This window comes from Corvus brachyrhynchos, unplaced genomic scaffold, assembly GCF_000691975.1.
Source record: "Corvus brachyrhynchos isolate BGI_N302 unplaced genomic scaffold, ASM69197v1 scaffold1349, whole genome shotgun sequence".
Classification (NCBI taxonomy): Eukaryota; Metazoa; Chordata; class Aves; order Passeriformes; family Corvidae; genus Corvus; species Corvus brachyrhynchos.
The window spans coordinates 28,657-34,521 of record NW_008239818.1 but is presented as its reverse complement, the minus strand read 5'-3'; positions in this window follow the sequence as shown (position 1 = coordinate 34,521).

Here is a 5,865-nt window from a genome sequence, read left to right as displayed (position 1 = left end):
CACGGGGATGGACACACGGACACGGGATGGACATGGGGATGGACACAGGAATGGACACACGGACACGGGGATGGACATGGGGATGGGCACGGGGATGGACACCGGGATGGACACGGGACGGACACGGGGATGGACATGGGGATGGGCACGGGGATGGACACCGGGATGGACACGGGACGGACACGGGGATGGACATGGGGATGGGCACGGGGATGGACACCGGGATGGACACGGGACGGACACGGGGATGGACATGGGGATGGGCACGGGGATGGACACCGGGATGGACACGGGACGGACACGGGGATGGACATGGGGATGGGCACGGGGATGGACACCGGGATGGACACGGGACGGACACGGGGATGGACATGGGGATGGGCACGGGGATGGACACCGGGATGGACACGGGACGGACACGGGGATGGACATGGGGATGGGCACGGGGATGGACACCGGGATGGACACGGGACGGACACGGGGATGGACATGGGGATGGGCACGGGGATGGACACCGGGATGGACACGGGACGGACACGGGGATGGACATGGGGATGGGCACGGGGATGGACACCGGGATGGACACGGGACGGACACGGGGATGGACATGGGGATGGGCACGGGGATGGACACCGGGATGGACACGGGACGGACACGGGGATGGACATGGGGATGGGCACGGGGATGGACACCGGGATGGACACGGGACGGACACGGGGATGGACATGGGGATGGGCACGGGGATGGACACCGGGATGGACACGGGACGGACACGGGGATGGACATGGGGATGGGCACGGGGATGGACACCGGGATGGACACGGGACGGACACGGGGATGGACATGGGGATGGGCACGGGGATGGACACCGGGATGGACACGGGACGGACACGGGGATGGACATGGGGATGGGCACGGGGATGGACACCGGGATGGACACGGGACGGACACGGGGATGGACATGGGGATGGGCACGGGGATGGACACCGGGATGGACACGGGACGGACACGGGGATGGACATGGGGATGGGCACGGGGATGGACACCGGGATGGACACGGGACGGACACGGGGATGGACATGGGGATGGGCACGGGGATGGACACCGGGATGGACACGGGACGGACACGGGGATGGACATGGGGATGGGCACGGGGATGGACACCGGGATGGACACGGGACGGACACGGGGATGGACATGGGGATGGGCACGGGGATGGACACCGGGATGGACACGGGACGGACACGGGGATGGACATGGGGATGGGCACGGGGATGGACACCGGGATGGACACGGGACGGACACGGGGATGGACATGGGGATGGGCACGGGGATGGACACCGGGATGGACACGGGACGGACACGGGGATGGACATGGGGATGGGCACGGGGATGGACACCGGGATGGACACGGGACGGACACGGGGATGGACATGGGGATGGGCACGGGGATGGACACCGGGATGGACACGGGACGGACACGGGGATGGACATGGGGATGGGCACGGGGATGGACACCGGGATGGACACGGGACGGACACGGGGATGGACATGGGGATGGGCACGGGGATGGACACCGGGATGGACACGGGACGGACACGGGGATGGACATGGGGATGGGCACGGGGATGGACACCGGGATGGACACGGGACGGACACGGGGATGGACATGGGGATGGGCACGGGGATGGACACCGGGATGGACACGGGACGGACACGGGGATGGACATGGGGATGGGCACGGGGATGGACACCGGGATGGACACGGGACGGACACGGGGATGGACATGGGGATGGGCACGGGGATGGACACCGGGATGGACACGGGACGGACACGGGGATGGACATGGGGATGGGCACGGGGATGGACACCGGGATGGACACGGGACGGACACGGGGATGGACATGGGGATGGGCACGGGGATGGACACCGGGATGGACACGGGACGGACACGGGGATGGACATGGGGATGGGCACGGGGATGGACACCGGGATGGACACGGGACGGACACGGGGATGGACATGGGGATGGGCACGGGGATGGACACCGGGATGGACACGGGACGGACACGGGGATGGACATGGGGATGGGCACGGGGATGGACACCGGGATGGACACGGGACGGACACGGGGATGGACATGGGGATGGGCACGGGGATGGACACCGGGATGGACACGGGACGGACACGGGGATGGACATGGGGATGGGCACGGGGATGGACACCGGGATGGACACGGGACGGACACGGGGATGGACATGGGGATGGGCACGGGGATGGACACCGGGATGGACACGGGACGGACACGGGGATGGACATGGGGATGGGCACGGGGATGGACACCGGGATGGACACGGGACGGACACGGGGATGGACATGGGGATGGGCACGGGGATGGACACCGGGATGGACACGGGACGGACACGGGGATGGACATGGGGATGGGCACGGGGATGGACACCGGGATGGACACGGGACGGACACGGGGATGGACGCGGGGATGGACACACAGACACGGGGATGGACACACGGACACGGGCATGGACACAGGCATGGACATGGGCATGGACACGGGGATGGATACGGGGATGGACACACGGACACAGGGATGGACAGATGGACACGGGATGGACACGGACATGGGCATGGACACGGGGATGGACATGGGGATGGACACGGGGATGGACACGGGGATGGACACACAGACATAGGGATGGACATGGGGACACGGGGATGGACACATGGATGGACGCAGGGACACGGCGATGGACACACAGACATGGGCATGGACATGGGGACATGGGGATGGACACAGGTGTGGACATGGGTATGGACACAGGGATGGACACATGGACATGGGCATGGACACACGGACATGGGGATGGACAGATGGACATGGGAATGGACACATGGATGGACACATGGACAGACATGGGAACGGACAGATGGACAGACACAGGGATGGACACAGGGACACGGGGTGGACGGATGGACAGGGGGATGGGCACGGGGACATGGGGGGGAGACGGACATGGGGGGACACGGAGGGATTGGGGATGGACAGATGGACACAGGGCTGGGGGATGGACAGATGGACATGGAGGGACACGGAGGGACCGAGGGATGGACAGATGGACACAGGGCTGGGGGACGGAGGGATGGGGGACACGAAGGGACGGACAGGCCACCAGCCGGATGGACACACGGACAAATGAAGGGTGGATGGACAGACGGAGGAAAAGGGAGGATGGTCGGACACCGGGAAGGACGGATGGGGATGGACAGACGGACAGGAGAGAGAGGGGAGGACAGACGGACAGAGGGACGGCAAAGGGATGGACAGAGGGACAGCAAGGGGGGGGAGAGAGGACGGACAGACGGACGGACAGACGGACGGACAGACAGACGGACACGGAAAGGAGGGCACGGCGATGAGTGTGAGAGTGTGTGAATATGAGTGTGTGAGTGTGAGTGTGAGTGTGAGAGCGAGTGTGTGAATGTGAGTGTGTGTGTGTGAATGTGAGTGTGAGAGTGTGTGTGAATGTGAGTGTGTGAGTGTGAGAGTGTGTGAATATGAGTGTGTGAGTGTGAGTGTGAGTGTGAGAGCGAGTGTGTGAATGTGAGTGTGTGTGTGTGAATGTGAGTGTGAGAGTGTGTGTGAATGTGAGTGTGTGAGTGTGAGAGTGTGTGAATATGAGTGTGTGAGTGTGAGTGTGAGTGTGAGAGCGAGTGTGTGAATGTGAGTGTGTGTGTGTGAATGTGAGTGTGAGAGTGTGTGTGAATGTGAGTGTGTGAGTGTGAGAGTGTGTGAATATGAGTGTGTGAGTGTGAGTGTGAGTGTGAGAGCGAGTGTGTGAATGTGAGTGTGTGTGTGTGAATGTGAGTGTGAGAGTGTGTGTGAATGTGAGTGTGTGAGTGTGAGAGTGTGTGAATATGAGTGTGTGAGTGTGAGTGTGAGTGTGAGAGCGAGTGTGTGAATGTGAGTGTGTGTGTGTGAATGTGAGTGTGAGAGTGTGTGTGAATGTGAGTGTGTGAGTGTGAGAGTGTGTGAATATGAGTGTGTGAGTGTGAGTGTGAGTGTGAGAGCGAGTGTGAATGTGAGTGTGTGTGAGTGTGAATGTGAGTGTGAGTGTGCGTGTGTGAGTGTGAGTGTGTGTGAGTGTGTGTGAATGTGAGTGTGTGAGTGTGTGTGAGTGTGTGAATGTGTGTGTGAGTGTGAGTGTGTGTGAGAGTGTGTGAATATGTGTGTGAGTGTGAGTGTGTATGTGTGAACGTGTGAGTGTGTGTGTGACTTTGTGTGCGTGTGAGAATGTGAGTGTGAGAATGTGAGAGTGTGTATGTGTGTGAATGTGAGTGTGAGAGTGTGAGTGGGAGCGAGTGTGTGAGAGTGTGAGCGTGTGTGAGCGTGTGTGTGACTGTGTGAGTGTGACTGTGAGTGTGACTGTGTGAGTGTGAGTGTGTGACGGTGAATGTGAGAGTGTGAGTGTGAGTGCGTGAGAGTGTGAATGTGAGCGTGTGTGAGTGTGACTGTGTGTGAGTGTGAGCGGGAGTGTGACTGAACACGCACACAGGTGTGCTGTGAACACACACAGGTGTGCTCTGAACACCCATGGGTGTGCTGTGAACACACACAGGTGTGCTCTGAACACGCACACAGGTGTGCTGTGAACACACACAGGTGTGCTCTGAACACCCATGGGTGTGCTGTGAACACACACAGGTGTGCTCTGAACACGCACACAGGTGTGCTGTGAACACACACAGGTGTGCTCTGAACACCCATGGGTGTGCTGTGAACACACACAGGTGTGCTCTGAACACGCACACAGGTGTGCTGTGAACACACACAGGTGTGCTCTGAACACCCATGGGTGTGCTGTGAACACACACAGGTGTGCTCTGAACACGCACACAGGTGTGCTGTGAACACACACAGGTGTGCTCTGAACACCCATGGGTGTGCTGTGAACACACACAGGTGTGCTCTGAACACGCACACAGGTGTGCTGTGAACACACACAGGTGTGCTCTGAACACCCATGGGTGTGCTGTGAACACACACAGGTGTGCTCTGAACACGCACACAGGTGTGCTGTGAACACACACAGGTGTGCTCTGAACACCCATGGGTGTGCTGTGAACACACACAGGTGTGCTCTGAACACGCACACAGGTGTGCTGTGAACACACACAGGTGTGCTCTGAACACCCATGGGTGTGCTGTGAACACACACAGGTGTGCTCTGAACACGCACACAGGTGTGCTGTGAACACACACAGGTGTGCTCTGAACACCCATGGGTGTGCTGTGAACACACACAGGTGTGCTCTGAACACGCACACAGGTGTGCTGTGAACACACACAGGTGTGCTCTGAACACCCATGGGTGTGCTGTGAACACACACAGGTGTGCTCTGAACACGCACACAGGTGTGCTGTGAACACACACAGGTGTGCTCTGAACACCCATGGGTGTGCTGTGAACACACACAGGTGTGCTCTGAACACGCACACAGGTGTGCTGTGAACACACACAGGTGTGCTCTGAACACCCATGGGTGTGCTGTGAACACACACAGGTGTGCTCTGAACACCCACGGGTGTGCTGTGAACACACACAGGTGTGCTCTGAACACGCACACAGGTGTGCTGTGAACACGCACAGGTGTGCTCTGAACATGCACACAGGTGTGCTCTGGACAGGCACAGGTGTGCTCTGGAAACACACAGATGTGCCCAGTGTGCTCTGAACACCCACGGGTGTGCTCTGAACAGGCACAGGTGTGCTCTGAACACACAGAGGTGTGCTCTGAACACGCACAGGTGTGCTCTGTGTGCTCTGAACACGCACAGGTGTGCTCTG